Genomic DNA, 17,088 nt, shown 5'->3' with positions numbered 1-17,088 from the left:
GCCAAAAAAACGTGAATAGGCTCAACACAAGGGAGTATCTAAACAGATGATGAGCATATGAAAATATGCTCAACATTATTAGTCATCTAGCAAAGTAAAAAATAATTTTAAACACTACAAATGTTGGTGGGGTTATAAAATGGTGCAACTGCTATGGAAAATAGTACACAAGTTCCTCAAAACATTAAAAATAGAGCTACCATATGATCCAGCAATCTCAATTCTGAATACATACTTATGCAAAAGAATTGAAAGCAGGATCTTGAACAGATATTTGCAGATCCACATTCACAGCATCACTATTCACAATAGCCAAGATGTGGAAGCAATCCAAATGTCCACTGACATATGAATGGATAAACAAAATGTGACAAATACACACAAGGGAATATTATGCAGCCTTAAAAAGGAAGGAAATCTTGCCATATGCTACAACATGGATGAACCTTGAGGACACATGCTAAGTAAAATAGGCTAATCTCAAAAAGAGAATGATTCCACTTATACAACGTGCCTAAAGTAGTCAAATTCTAGAAACTTAAGTAGAATGCTAGTTACCAGGGGCTGGGGAGATGGGAAAATGAGGAGATATTTAATGGGTATAGAGTTAAAGATGTGCAAGAAAAAAAAGTTCTAGAGATCTGTTTCACAGCAATGTGAAAATACGTAACATTATTGAACTGTACACTTAAAAGGGTTAAGATGGGGGGGCCAGCCCAGTGGCACAGCAGTTAAGTGTGCACGTTCCGCTTCGGTGGCCCATGGTTCGCTGGTTGGGATCTTGGGTACGGACATGTCACCACTTGGCATGCCATGCTGTGGTAGGCATCCCACATAGAAAGTAGAGGAAGATGGGCACAGATGTTAGCTCAGGGCCAGTCTTCCTCAGCGAAAAGAGGGTTGGCAGCAGTTAGCTCAGGGCTAATCTTCCTCAAAAAAAAAAAAAAAAAAGGTTAACACAGTAAACTTTATATTACTGTTATTTTAAAGTGAAAAAAAAAAACAGGAAAAGGTCTTAAAAAAAGCACTACACATCCAGTAGGATGTCTAAAATGAAAAAGAAAATAAAAGAATATATACTGTAAGACTGCATTTATATAAATTTCAAATCAGGCAAGATTAGTCTGTAATGTTACAAGGCAGGAGAGCAGTTACTTTTGGGGGTAGCTAGTGACTGAAAGGGGGTAAGAAGAGTGCGACCGGGCCAGCCTCACAGCACAGTGGTTAGGTCCAGCATGCTCTGCTTTGGCAGCCAGGGTTTGTGGCCCGGATCTGGGGTGTGGACCTATACCACCTTTCAAGGCATGCTGTGGCAGTGACCCACATACGAAATAGAGGAATACTGGCACAGATGTTAGATCAAGGCTAATCCTCCTCACCAAAAAAAAAAAAACAAGGGTGATACTGAGGTGCTACTAATATTGGATGCTGGTTACGAGTGTGTTCCCTATAGAAAAATTTTGCCAGCTTAGGATTTCTGTAGTCTTCTGCACATATGTTATAGTTAAACAAAAAGTACACCTTAATCTATACCAAGAACAAAAAATAGAAATTGGTTAGTCATTTACTGGCTCAGGACATTTTAGCAAGTTTCTTAACCTTTCTATAGTAGCACAGAGCAAGGATCTAAGTTTAGCCACTATATTATGTCTCTTGCTTTATTACTGCAAACTTGGCTCCTGAGCACAGAACTCAGTTCATGGGAGGTTCTCATCAAATATTTGTTGAATGAATGGTTGAAAACCACAAAAACCCAATGTGGTTGCATTTTATGAACATTTCACAAACTACAAGTTACACTATTAATAAGAGGTAAAATCCTATTTCAGAAACAGATTTTAAATGGTACAAATATTCCAAATTTTAAAACTTGTGTCAAGAATCACATTATTTTGTAACTGGAAGGATGCATTAATTTGTAAGCTGTTGAACCTGGGGCCACATGGCAGTCACTTTAGATGGTAAATGGTGTACCCAAACTTGTGTGAGTAATATTCATGACTAATGTCCTGTCGTTTTTAAATATTATTCTAATAATTTATATTACATATTATGAGGTTGTTATATCCTATGAAAAATCATACAGACATTCTTTTAGTATCTGTGCTAAAAACATACCCCAAATTGAATAATGCTGGAATGAAAAACAAATGGTTTTCACAAATACAATGCTTTTGTCTTTTGATATCAGCTTTACTGAAATAGAATTTAAATATCATAAAATTCATTCTTTTAACATACGCAATTCAGTGGTTATTAGCATAGTCACAGATATGGCCTACCATTACCACTGTATGATTTTAAAATATTTTCATTGCCCAAAAGAAAATCCTATTATTAGCCGTCATGCCACATTTCTCCTTCTTCTCAGCTCCCATCACTCACTAACCCACCTTTCTATCTTTTATGTATTTTGTATTTTATATATTTCCACCTCTCATGTATTTTGCTTATTTGGGACATTTCATACAAATGGAATCCTATAACATGCGGCCTTTTGTGTCTGGCTTCTTTTACTCAGCATAATGTTAATTTATATTTGTAGCACTTATCAGTAACTTCATTCCATTTTATTGCCAAATAAAATTCCAGTGCGTGGACATACCACTGTATGTTTAGCCTTTCTTTGGTTGATTACCATTGGGATTGTTTCCACTTTTGCTATGATTGATGCTGCTATGAACATTCATGTAACAAGTTTCTGGTAGACATGTTTTCATTTCTCTTAGGTATATACCTAGGAGTGGAATTGCTTTGTTGTATGATAACTATGTTTATCCTTTTAGGGAACTACCAGACTGTCTTCCAAAGCAGAGGAAACATTTTACATTCCCTCTAGGAATGTACAGGATTCTAATTTCTCTACATCCTTGTCAATACTTGCTATTGTCTATCCTTTTGGTTTTAGCCATCCTAGTGTAAAGTGGTATCTCACTCTGATTTTGATTTGCGTTTTCCTAATGACTAATAATGTTGCACATAATTTCATGTGCTTATTGGTCATCTGTATATCTTGTCTGGAAAAGGTCTATTCAAATACACTGTCAATTTTCAGTTTGGATTGTCCTTTTATTATTAAAATAGAGGAGTTCTTTTTTTTTTTTTCTATGTGTAGGGCATTTGTTCATAGGGAGGCCACAAGATTTGTGACCCTTGTCACAATGAACCCAGATTCCTGTTGGGTGTGTTTTAAACAGAGGAGTCATTTCTTCAGGCCCCCTGCTCTGAGCACACCCCTATGAGTTCTTTTTATATTCCACATATAAGCCCCTTAACAGATATTTGATTAGCAAGTATTTTCTCCCTTTCTTGGCTTTCTCTAATCTTTCTTCTTTAAAGATTTTTTTTTTCCTTTTTCTCCCCAAAGTCCCCCGGTACATAGTTGTATATTCTTAGTTGTGGGTCCATCTAGTTGTGGCATGTTGGATGCTGCCTCAGCGTGGCCTGATGAGCGGTGCCATGTCTGCACCCAGGATCTGAACCGGCAAAACCCTGGGCCACCGCAGTGGAATGCATGAACTTAACCACTCGGCCATGAGGCCAGCCCCTCTCTAACCTTTCTTGATAGAGCCTTTTGAAGCAAAAGTTTTAAATTTTGATGAACTCCAATTTATCTTTTTTTCTTTTGTGCTTGTGTTTTATCTAAGAAAAAAAATGTGTAATCCAAACTCACGAAGATTTACAGCTATGTTTTTGTCTAAAAATTTCATAGTTTTAACTCTGATATTTGGATCAATGATCCATTTTGAATTAATTTTTGTATGTGGTAGGGGTCCAGTTTCACTCTTTTGTATGTTGCTACCCAGTTGTCCCAGCACCTTTTGCTGAATAGACTATTCTTTCCCCAAGGAATAGTCTTAGAATTCTTGTTGAAAATCAATTGACCACACATAAGTGTGAGGGCTTATTTCTTGACACACAGTTCTATTCCAATGATCTGTATATCTAGTCTTATGCAAGAGCTACACTTTCTTGATTACTGTAGCTTTGTAGTACATTTTAATTTAATTTAATTTTTGTAAAGATTGGCACCTGAGCTAACATCTGTTGCAAATCCTTTTTTTTTCTTCTTCTCCCCAAAGACCCCAGTACATAGTTGTATATTCTGGTTGTGAGTGCCTCTGGTTGTGCCATGTGGGATGCCGCCTCAGCATGGCCTGATGAGTGTTGCCATGTCCACGCCCAGGATCTGCACTGGTGAAACCCTGGCCCGCTGAAGCAGAGCGCTTGAACTTAACCACTCGGCCATGGGGCCGGCCCACTGTAATACATTTTAAAATTGAGCAGTGTGAGTCCTCCAACTTTATTCTTTTTTCTCAAGATTGTTTTGGCTATTCCAACATATCCATGTACTGTTAACTGAAGACAGGACACTCATAAATTTAGAGATGATGCTGAGAAACTACTTAATATTTATTCCTGTGTCCACTACACTCTAATACTCCAAATCACAGAGAAAATGAGGCTGGATTTCAACAACAGAAGATAAGTCATTGTCATTAATTAAGGTTTTAGATATAACTGTTCTGATTAAAATCTCTACTCCAAAAAAATTTTTAAGTCCATTGTATCGCTATCATTCTTAATATTTCTACATTTCTTGCAACATTTAAATACTGCTTTCTGCTATTTTCACTCAATCTATCATTAAAATTATTTGAACAGAAGAGTTCTGGGTAGATATTAAGGTGATATCTAGTCATATCTCCCTCCTATAATTTCTAGAGAAATAAACAACAAGCAAATATGAGGGGAAAAAAATACGGCTGCAACCAAATTCAGAGAAATGAAGATCTTATTCTTTCAAGTTTGAAAGTAGCTGATAATTAATGAGCAAAAAGTGTCAAAAGAGCCTGGTTTCAGCACCAATTTGAGGAGAAGCAGCAAATCTGTTTGTAGAAAAGTCTTCTATTTTGTGCAGAAGTAAGACAACACTTCAAAATTCATGGGTAATAATTGTCCCATGGGGATGGAATAAAACAATCAGGTGATGAGTTCCAGTGAAACTTAACATGAGATATTTAACAAATATACGGAAAGCAGAGCCCAAGAACCATCAGCGTTAGCCAATGACACCCTTATTTGTCAAAACTGATCCAACTGTGTACTTGCTAACGGTATATTTCATTCCATGTTAATTATAACTCGCTAATTTAAAAAAAATAAAGGGCGAAAGAAAACATGATTGACTAAAACTTGGCCAAGTTTTGGGACACAATGTATTTTATTCTCAGTGCAAGCTTGGGACTCAAGTGCTCACGGCCCTCAGTAATGGAAGCCTCACTGGATCGGTGGGGTCACAGCTCAGGAGACCAGCTCCAGGCAGATCTCTGGATGGAAAGTACCAACTCCAGAGATTTAAGAAACAGGCCACTGTCAGAAACAATGTAAGAAGAGCAAAGAGTAAGTCCTTGCATAACCTGAGGAATGAACAATGGGGAAATTTTAAAAAGAAAAAGTCTCTCTCTTCAGTTAAACTCAATCTGTAGGACAACAAATATTCAGTGTATATTAAGGCTTAGCTAACATCTGAAATGAATTAATGTACATTAATAAGAATTGAATTTTGATAAAGTAATTAGTAGCCAAGCCCAAAATACTGTCAAGTTGGCAAAGAGACATTTTTTCTAATTATGATATGCCACAAATTGTTTGTAATCCCCTGGGAAGCTGATTAAGTAATACTCTAAGTGAAATGACACAAACACTAAATTGAATGTACAGTAATGGGGAAAATATTAGCAATGCATTTTTCTATTGTAATTTTGTTGGGGGAAATATAAGAAATTTGGGATGGGTTTGTATGAATAAGGGTACAAAGTAGGGCCAGACTCCTTGTTTGGAGAGAGTGGGAAGGCTTCACAGAGGAGACCCTTCTTAAGGGACTGAAACAAGAGTTTGCCACCAGAGAACAGACAGTACAAAGGTAATTCTGAGGTTTTTGGAAAATAAGCTTCATGAAGCAAGGATGCTACTTAAGGAAGAATTTCGGCCAATTGTATGAACAGTTGACAAGATGGCTTCTGTGATTATAAAATTCTATTTCTTTAATTATTATACACAGGTGGTTCTATTTCTGGGATCTCTGACATAAAGATAATGCTTGCTCTGTTTTTAAGATGTAGCTCAAAGGTCAAGATCTCCCCAGAGCCCCTCCCGGATCCTCACATCTCCAAACGTTATTCTTGTTTTCCTCCATGCTCCCTCTGTGTGCCATTCTCAAGCAGGCAAATGGTAGGGTTTCACAGTAGCTAGCACATTGGTGACTGCTCAAGGTGTGACCATGAATAAGCTCACCTAGGAAGGCATATTACAGACAGGCTAACTGAAGAGCTGAGGAGTGATGGGGGAAAGTTGCGTTACAGAAGCCAAGGAAAAAATGGACTTTCCAGAAGAGGTAGCGTAACCAATAATTTCAACTGCTGAGGAAAGGGTATCAGGACCTAAACTTCTCTTTGGCAGTTGCGATATTGGTGACTGTTAGAATAGGACTTTCAGAGAAAAATTGAAGATAGAAGACAGATCAATCTGATGATCATTAGGAAAAGATTTTCTAGCAATTCTGTGACAGTCTCCTTATCCTGGGTTATAAATTATTCTCCTTCAACAGCCTGTTTATGAATAGTTCTGAAAAGTAAATTCTAAACTATTTCTGATAACCTGGTCTGGATGGAATAACCTATTGAAATTCCCCATGGGGAGTTCTTAAGGCAAGTGAGACCAGGATCAAGAGTGATAACTTGGGATATTCCAAATAACCTCTGGCAGTCTAGAGTGCTTTAAGGCCACTCATTACTAAGCATATAAAAACTGGTGGAGAGAGAAGAGAAGATTGTTCTGAGAAACAAAGTTACTAATGCAATTTATAAGGAGGCAACTGTGGGTAATAGTATTTTTATATTCTTAGGGCATGGAAAGAAAAAACTCAAAGACCAAGAGAGGTTTCTACTACATCAGGCAAATTTGGCTTCTAGTTATATTATATTTATGTAGGCAATAGAAAAATGAAGTATTTAAACAGCGTTCGAATACCCCCACTTCCAAAAATCAGAGGAGAATCTTAGATGTATATACATTCTTGTTTTGTTTGTTCAAAACAAACGATTCATAGTGCCAATGAATACTACACTGGCATTTCATTATTTTTCCACTGTAATCACTAATTTCCCCTGCTAGTATATAGACTTTCTAATTGTTCCTTTGGAAACACAGCATTTTGTTTGTTGGATCAGAATTACTACTTTGATGTTTGCTGGTACCTGCAGATATACGAACCATGGAAAGGCTAATCAAACTATTGTTTTTGAATACTAGGAGGAAAGGTGAGAATTTAGATCCAAAAGACAATGTGATTAAAAAATAAACAAGTGGTATTAAAATTGGAAGACACAACTAATTTTTAAAGACATAATAGTTTCTCTAGAAAATTCAAGAGAATCAAAGAAAGATCGACTAAATTTTTAAAGAGAGTAAAACAGGTGGTTCCTTATAAATATCGAAGACTCAACAGCTTTAATATATACCAGCAATAACTAAATAGAAATTTGGTTTAAAGCTTGAATTTAAACATAGCAGTAAGGATTATCTTAAGGAAAGTGCATGTAACTAACATCTCAACAAAGCTGTTAAAAAAAGAAAGATGTAAAACACACAATAAAACTATAAAAAATATGAAAAGAAAGATATAGAAGAAAGCACAGTTGGAGGAACATAATAGTGTTCCTAGATGAAAGGCTAGACATGTTTAAAAGATATTGATTCTAGCCAGCAGCATATACCCCATTCTACATATTTAGCTTGTTTCTGAGGTTCATATTGAAGAGCAAACGAATATCAAATCAAGAAAAAGATTTTTTTCAACAATCTAAAGTAACATATGTACCCCTATGTTCATTGCAGCACTATTCACAATAGTCAAGACATGGAAACAATCCAAGTGCCCATCATGTGATGATTGGATAAAGAAGATGTGGTATATATACACAATGGAATACTAGTCAGCCATAAAAAAAGACAAAATCATCCCATTTGCAACCACATGGATGGAGCTGGAGGGAATTACGCTAAGTAACAATAAGCCAGACTGAGAAAGACAAACACCAGATGATTTCACTCATATGTGGAATATAAACAAACACATGGACAAAGAAAAGAGTTCAGGGGCCGGCCCCATGGCTGAGTGGTTAAGTTCACATCCTCTGCTTCAGCGGCCCAGGGTTTTGCTGGTTCGGATCCTGGGCCTGGACATGGCACCACTCATCAAGCCATGCTGAGGCAGCGTCCCACATGCCACAACTAGAAGGATCCATAATTAAAATATATAACTATGTATTGGGGGGATTTGGGGAGAAAAAGCAGGAAAAGAAAAAAAGGAAGATTGGCAACAGTTGTTAGCTCAGGTGTCAATCTTTAAAAAAAGAAAAGAAAAGAAAAGAGTTCAATGGTTACCAAGGGAAGGGGGGTGGGGCTTGGGCACAGGGGGTGAAGGAGCACTTCTGTGGTGACAGACAAGGAATACGTACAACTGAAATTTCACAATGATGTAGACTATCATGAACTCAATAAAAAAAAAAAGGAAAATATGTTTTAAACAAACAAGAGGGAATTGTCGTTCTAAATTTAAAATTTTTTCCTTAGGGGCCAGCCTGGTGGCGCATCGGTTAAGTGCTCACGTTCTGATTTGGTGGCCCGGGGCTCGTTGGTTCGGATCCCGGGCGCGGACATGGCACCGCTTGACAAAAGCCATGCTGTGGTAGGTGTCCTGCATATAAAGTAGAGGAAGATGGGCATGGATGTTAGCTTAGGGCCAGTCTTCCTCAGCAAAAAGAGGAGGATTGGCAGCAGATGTTAGCTCAGGGCTAGTCTTCCTCAAAAAAATTAATTAATTAATTAATTAATAATAAAATTTTTCTTTAAAGCTACAGCAAAAAAATGTAGTTCTAGCCTAGCAACATTCTACTCTAATGGGTTAATGAACAATTTCAACAAAAATGGACATGTGGAAAATGGAGTGGAATTTTAAATCAATGAAAAATATTTCAAATTAACTACTGGATTTATACCTAAAATTATAAAAACTTGGGGAAACACTATTTTTATAATATTAGGATGGGAAAGCCTTCCTTATTAGGATGAAAAACCTCTGAAGAAATATAGGAAGTGACATAGATTTAACCTGCTAAGAATTTCAAGCTTCTGTACAAAGATAACAGACAAGCACAAAGGTCAAAAGAAAATCCAGTATTAGACAAAGGCAGACTATATGATGGAAGTCTTCTTTACAAAAGTAAAAGCTAACCTAAACAAAAAAATGGTTATGAAGAGTGAATTCATGGAAGAAATACAAATGGTTAATAAATATACAAAGAAAACCAACTTTACTCATTAAAAGGAAGTTCAATCAAGATATCAATTTTTACTTATTAGGTTTACAATAACAAAATAGATTTCACCATAAGATTATTTAAATTTTAGGGGCTGCCTCCGTGGCCGAGTGGTTAAGTTCCCCCGCTCCGCTGCAGCAGCCCAGGGTTCGGATCCTGGGCGCGGACATGGCACTGCTCATCAGGCCACGTTGAGGCAGCGTCCCACATCCCACAACTAGCAGGACCTGCAACTAAGATATACAACTGTGTACAGGGCGGGGTTGGGGAGCTAAAGCAGAAAAGAAAAAAAAAAAAAGATTGCCAACAGTTGTTAGCCCAGGTGTCAATCCTTAAAAAAAAAAAAAGAGGAAGATTGGCAACAGTTGTTAGTCCAGGTGCCAATCTTTAAAAAAAAAATTTTAACAACAATGAAAAGATTTGTTAACCCAAGTATTATAAATTAAGAATTTGCAAGAATTTATCTTTGTTCAGCCTTTTTACATTAAGCAAGTTCTTGGATGCCTTCTGTATACTTTCTAATGTTGGGTCCAAACCACCTACGAAGAATGGCACTATCTATTCCATTTCAGTCTGCCAGGAGGAGCAAACGCTCTTGAGCAGATTCTGCTCCAAAACAGTCGAAAGTTTATTTAATCAAACTTTCTTGAAATTTAGTAATTTGTAGAATAATTAGTTTTTACCACAAAAAATATTGACCTCGTCACTCTTCTACTTAACATGCTTCCGTGGTTGTCCATCACTTTTGATTGAAAGTTCTAACACGCTAACTCTTGGTTTGGGTATACCTAAAACTGCTAAACATCATTACCTCAGAGGGTAAAATTAAGATAGATTTTGTAAATTTGAAAGTAACAGGTATTTAACATTTAATTTTGATTTAATATAGGGCTTTAACTTTCAGCTTGGATACTTCAGTTTGATTTAATTTTTAATTTAATTTTAACTCAAGTTAAATTAAAATTTAGATTTAATAATTATATAAACATTACAGAACTATATTATTAAAAAAAAAAAAGTCCTTGTAATACAACCTTAGTTGTAATGATGCCATAGTTACCAGGGTCCTATATCAGCTCCACAAGATGTGGACCAGACAGAATCACAACCAGAAGCAACATTCAGACCAAGTGTGCGGCATATAACCAAAGAGAGATTACTTTTGAGTTTATCAATCATCATGGGAGAGACAAAGCAGAGTTAAATTTTCAACAGAAAATGATGGTGGCCAACCAAAACAAAAAGTCACCCATCAATTAAGATCATTTAAAGCTACCTATGTATTATAACAAAACGAATTTCCACCTTTGGAGGGAGGTAAAGACTTGGTACATAAGTGGCGGGGGATGTTCTGGAGTGTTGGTAAGAATTTATTTTTTGATCTGGGTGGTGGTTACATGGGTGTGTTCACTTTCTAAGACCTCACTGGGCTGTCCACTTATGACTTGCCTACTTTTCTTTGTGTATATTATAGTTGAATAAAAAATTCCCGTAAAAAATGAACTCTTTAAGTGCATAAACGAACAAAAACTAATTTTGATCCCTGAAGCATAGAATGGTTTCTCACATTAGCAAGATACTGCAGACACCAGTCAAGCTGCCCAGGGCCCCACCCACTCCCATTAGTAGGTGGACATGGTAATATACAAGAGGTGCCTAACTTAGGCACAGAAATAACCAGCACCAGGACACAGCCCAAAGACAACCAAGGCAAATATTAGGCAGAACTGTGGAACAAAGGAACCAAAAAAGTAAAGTTTTTGAAGATTATATAAATCCAGGCGAGATGGTTTGAAAACTTTTGGATACTTCAGCTTAGTTGACACCTCATTCCAAAATTCTGGTCACATCAGACCATAGGAGGCAATAAAACATTCACTTGTATCTATTCACTGCCACACCTATCCTACTGATTAATAAACTGTCCTACAGAGAGGAACCCAGGAACTGGTGTCTGGTATGAATTGGTCAGGCACTGGAGCTATCCAGGCAACCTGGTTTTTCTCTTTTTCTAGTGAGGAAGACTGGCCCTGAAGTAACATCTGTTGCCAATCTTCCTCATTGTGCTTGAGGAAGATTGTCACTGAGCTAATATCTGTGCCAATCTCCCTCTGTTTTGTATGTGGGACGCAGCCAAAGCACGGCTTGATGAACGGTGTGTAGGTCCATGCCCAGGATCTGAAAACGCCAACCCCCAGCCGCTGAAGCAGAGCACATGAACTTAACCACTATGTCACCAGGCCAGCCCCTCCGCAGCCTGTTGTTTAAATCCTTCTCCCTCCTCCCACCATCACGCCAAAGACATAATGGGGCACGGGGAGGGCAGTAGTATAGGGGGTTACTAGAGCCTAGCGCATCTGAGAAACTCCATCCCCCTTTCCACCAAAATTGACGGAAGAACAAGACAACCAGTCCCTGACAGGATCCAAAGTGACAGCAGAGAAGAGTCAGAAACACCTGCCAAAGGCTAACAATTATTGGGGGGGGGGGGTGCTAATGACCACCTGGCCAAGAAACATTTCAAGACAATAATAGAACGGCTCAGAAAGTGGTGCTGCCCAGTCAGAATTTGCTGTTAAGCTTTTTTGTGTGTGACCATTAAAAACAGCAGCAATAAACTTCTCGTTCAAGAAAAGGAGGCCAGTGCAGCACAATGAAAATAGGATAGAATTCAACCACTATTAACAAACATAAGACTGCACACAGAGAGAAAAAATGTACATAAAATCACACAATGTTTGATCTAGATTTATGTTTAATATTAAATACATGACAAATTTTCACCATGCAAGATGAAAAGTAAATTTGGAGCAATGCACTCCACTGGCTGAATGTTTATTAGATTCCTTGGTTAAAATGAATGGTCTCCATTTCCTCCCCCGCCCTTCTTTTACTTCATTCCTGCATAAAGCATCCATATATAAGACTTAATTGCCCTAGTGTCATTCAAAATAATCTGCTTGTGAGGTCCTAAAAACTATGTAGACTATAGACAGACCTAATCCTTTCACTCTTCATTTAATCTCTATCGAAAGTTCAAGTTTGGGTTGGACAACTTTAGCAGACTATTAGTTCTAATACTCAAAGTTTCCCATGTCTGAGAAAAGAGCGAACAATGAATACCACAGCAATACTTTTGCAAGACACCAGTTCAAACTCAAAATATTCACTATTCTAAAATAGTCTTATTTAAGCTCCATGTGCATTCACTCAAGAAAAATTTATTGAGTGCTGACTATATGCTGGGCATTGCTCCAGGCACTAATGAACAACATTACTATTTTAAATAAGGTAACTTGGAAAGTTTGCAAGAATAAACTTTAGCATGATTTTTTAAATATATATAATCATTTATGAGACTGATATCTTTTTTACAGATATAAAGGATCAATTCTTGGTTTTGTTATTGAGATTACACTTTCTTTTTTTTTTAATTCTTCTCCCCAAAGCTCCCCAGTACATAGTTGTAGATTCTAGTTATGAGTGTCTCTGGTTGTGACATGTGGGACGCCACCTCAGTGTGGCCTGACGAGCGGTGCCATGTCCGCGCCCAGGATCCAAACCGGCAAAACCCTGGGCGGCCGAAGCACAGCGTGTGAACTTAACCACTCAGCCCAGGGGTCCGGCCCCTAGATTACGCTTCTTAATTGTCATTAGTAGATATCAAAATTTTTGTTAAGTTGCTTAGCAACTGTGCTTTATTTCATTCCTTATCTCTGGATTGTTTTTGTATTTGTGAAAAATGTCAGCTATATATCACTATATATTGAAATGTTCTATTTATTCTGAAAGAAATATTGCAAAAGGGAAAATAAAAAAGTAATTTTGCTACAGCTGCTTCATGGAAAATGTTAAATACTCTTCTTTGTATCTAAGAACACTTAAAGAAGACTTAAACCAATAATAGGACTTTAACAGAAAGTTGCTACTGAAATCCTTAAGTTGCAGACTTCATATTTGTCTTCATAAAAAAATAGAAGTATATACCAAAATTTTATCAGTGTAATTATTATTATTACGTGAGGGAAAGTTTGAAAGGCAGGAAGGAAGAATTATCAAAAATCCCACCATTTAACCCAGCAACCTTGCTCTTTTTTGGATCACCCACTCTAGGGAAGCCAGCGGCCATGTTCATGCCCCCTCCTACAATGAATAGGGCTCACTTGTAGCAACTTCCAAGGTTAATATATCATAAAAGACATTGTAGCTTCCTCCTGGTTTTCTTTTGATTGACTCACTCTGGGGGAAACCAACGTACCATGACATGAGAAAACACTTAAGAATTCCTATGACAAGGAAGCGAGGCCTCCAGCAAACAGCCATGGAGGAACTAAAACCTCCTACATATGCCCTGCGAAGTGGACCCTCCAGCCCCACCCTACTGTTCCCAGTCAAGTCTTCAGATGACTGCAACCTCATGAGAGACCCTCTTCCAGAAGCACCCTACGAAGCAACTGTCAGATTCCAGACCCACGAAAACTCTATGAGATAATAAATGTTTGTTTTTCAAAGCTACTAAATTTTGGAGTAACTTTTTAAGTAACAACAGGTAACTAATACAGATTTTATCATTTAATTCCTCAGAATGCTCTTTATAAAACATAAACAAGATAGATAACACATCCCTAATTAAAATACTTCAAAGGCTTCATGTTGTTCATGGAGTAAACCCAAACTCCTCACCATGGCCTACAAAGACACACACGCTCTGGTTTCTGCCTACCTTTTTACACGGTTCCACCCTCTACTTCCTCAACTTCACTGGACTCCTCTATGTTTTCTTTTGAGGAAGATTAGCCCTCAGCTAACTGCCAGTCCTCCTCTTTTTTGCTGAGGAAGACTGGCCCTGAGCGAATTTCCGTGCCCATCTTCCTCTACTTTATATGTGGGCCGCCTACCACAGCATGGCTTGCCAAGTGGTGCCATGTCCCCACCCGCGATCCGAACCGGTGAACCCCGGGCCGCCGAGAAGCGGAACATGCGAACTTAACTGTTGTGCCACAGGGCCGGCCCCTGAACTCCTCTTAGATCATTAAAGTATATACTCTCTTCCTTGAACTTTGTACTTGCTGTTTTCTCTGCTTAGGAAGGCTCTTCCCTGCATTCTTGGGGCTATTCTTGGCATACTCGGCTCCTTTTGGTCACCCTGTTGTTAGCCTAAATGTTCCCTTTCCAGAGAGGCCTTCCCTGATGACCCATTCATAATGAGAAAACCCTGGAAGGTTCTCACTAAAGAGAAACAAGATAAGGTGGCCATACTGAAAGCAGTATAAAATTGGGGTTTGTCTGTTAGACTAACTGTAGTAAATGAAAGGAAGGAATTAATAGCATAAAATTTGGAAAAGAGAATATGAATTCATCACTACAGATTACATGACTGTACATCTGATATATACAAGAAAACTATACTGGAAAACAAGAAACATGTAAACTCCATGGGAAGAAAATTTTAAGCACCCCTGTGGGACAAAAGAAGTCTTAGCAAACAGAAAGGTATAGAAAGCAGGATAGGAAGACTAACATCAAAAATACATAAATTCTCCAAATTCTCTGTGTAATATGATTCCAATAAAAATACCAACAGGACTTTATTCTTCAATTAGACAAGGTGATCATAAACTCATATGGAAACATAAACAAGGCAAGAGTAGTCAGGAAATTTCTGAAAAACTAAAAGGAGGAGGAATTAGCTCTATCAGATATTAAAACATATTATAAAACCTAAATAGAGTAATTTGATGCTGATAGAGGAGAGATGTAACACTGACATAACAGATTAGAAAATCTACTAGTATGAACTAACATAAATCAGTAGGGAAAAGATGAACAATTAAGTAAGTGGTATTGGATCACTTGGTCGTCATCTGGAGAAATATGTTGTCACTAAGATTTTACACACAAAATGGTCAAACTCAGGAAAAATGAAATCATTAAAATGCTACCAAAAGAAAAATGGGAAAATTACTTATAAGGTGAAGCTGTAAATATTTTTCTAATTAAGATACAATACACTAAAGCCATAAAAGATGAAGACATTTTCCATATTTTCAATTTTTTAAGAAATTTAAAATTTCATTTAAAAACTATGAACATCACAAATAATGACAAACTGAGGAAATATATTTGCAACTTTTATCACAAATGGTCAATTTTCTAAAGGAGCTCCTACAAGATCAATAGAAGACTAATAATCTAATAGAAAAATGGGTGGTCCTTATATAATTTCCTACTTGAAAAAGTTTTGAATCAACTATTACTTTTTCAAAAGAGTAAATAAAATATTAATATAAATATAAAGATCACTCTGGCTACTGTTTAAAACGTATCTTCACCAAAACTCTTACACATGGAGATTGACTTGTACAAGTGAGTGTTTTGCGGCAATGGAGGAAAGTATGCAACTTTCACAGCTGAGTTGGCAGTGTGAAAATCAGCGCATAGCAGGACAAGAAGGTGATCCAGGAAGTGACAAAACAACCGTTCACAACCACCATGCCCCAACTGCCCCAATAATTCACACAATAGAAATTTTAGGGAAAGTTTTAGAGGTCTATGGGAGCATTTTAGGAAGTTTTCTTTAGTTCTTGGGAGGCAAGGTGACCCCAGCAAACGTTAGCGATACTAGAGGACGAAGTGAACTGTAGCCAGGAAGCCTAGTCTCAAATGTGTCTGAGATGGCTAATGTGACTCTGGGCCTGTTTCTTCCCATTCACAAAATGAAATGATTGGCGATCGTAATCCATGTTTGTATCCTCAGGATGCAGCCCAGGGCCTGGCACTGGAAAGTACCTCAATAAGCATGAGTTCCTTCACTTACCTTTCTCATTCTGAAATAGTTTGTTTTCCATCCCAAATTCACCCACATCGTAAAAAAGTGAAGACAGGTATCTTAGTTGGGACTTGATTCTACTACACATAACAGAAAACCCCAGTAATAGGTTTTAAACAAATAAAAAAAGAATTGTCTCTCATGTTAAAAAATTCCAGATCTGGGCCAGCCTTGGTGACCTAGTGGTCAAGTTTGGCACACTCTGCTGTGGCGGCCTGGGTTCAGTTCCCAGGTGTGGACCTATCCCACTCATCAGCAGCCATGCTGTGGCAGAGGCTCACACACCAAAAGAGGAAGATCGGCAACAGATGTTAGCTCAGGGGGAGTCTTCCTCAGCAAAACCAAAACCAAACAAAAAAACCCAGATTGTGATCCTTCCCTACCCTTCAGCTCTCCCTCTCAATCTAAAAAATAAAAAAATAAAAAAAAGAGATCCAGATATAAGAAGACCTGGGTTGGCATGACAACTCCATTGGAATAATCAGGACTCAGGTTCCTATCTTTCTTCCCACCAACCTAGTACACATCTTCCACTATCAAGTCAATTTGTGGTTCCAGATGGTTGTTGGCACTTCAGCCATTAAATCCATGTTCTATAAATGCAGGGCAAAAGGAGATAGGTGGAAAAGTAACCAAGACATCTAGTCTACTACAGTAGCCAAGGGTCTGGCAATTGTCTTACTTTAGGAGTACCTGTGTTCAAGCCCTATCTCCATTTTGCATTTAATGCTTTTAATTTCTTGGAAAGGGGTATGAAAATAATGACTTTTACCTTTTCCAGAATCATAATAGAGTCCTTCTGTGAGGATTTATGAGCCAATGTATGTCAAGTTCTTAACATAGTGCTTGATATATAACAGAAGGCAATTGTTATTC

General features: G+C 37.7%; 1 protein-coding gene and 1 non-coding gene across 7 annotated transcripts in view; both read right to left on the bottom strand.

Annotated features, from left to right (window-relative positions):
* TET1 (tet methylcytosine dioxygenase 1) overlaps positions 1–17,088 on the bottom strand; it is a 124,075-nt gene that overhangs the window by 25,597 nt on the left and 81,390 nt on the right. The window lies entirely within an intron of this gene.
* Positions 3,108–3,237, bottom strand: LOC139078515 (small nucleolar RNA SNORA11). Its single transcript, XR_011531509.1, has one exon. It is a non-coding gene; the product is annotated as a small nucleolar RNA SNORA11 (small nucleolar RNA).

The sequence above is a fragment of the Equus przewalskii genome, chromosome 1 (genome assembly GCF_037783145.1).
Source record: "Equus przewalskii isolate Varuska chromosome 1, EquPr2, whole genome shotgun sequence".
Classification (NCBI taxonomy): Eukaryota; Metazoa; Chordata; class Mammalia; order Perissodactyla; family Equidae; genus Equus; species Equus przewalskii.
Note: the sequence above shows the minus strand (reverse complement) of the source record. Positions and strands in the feature narration are given on the sequence as shown.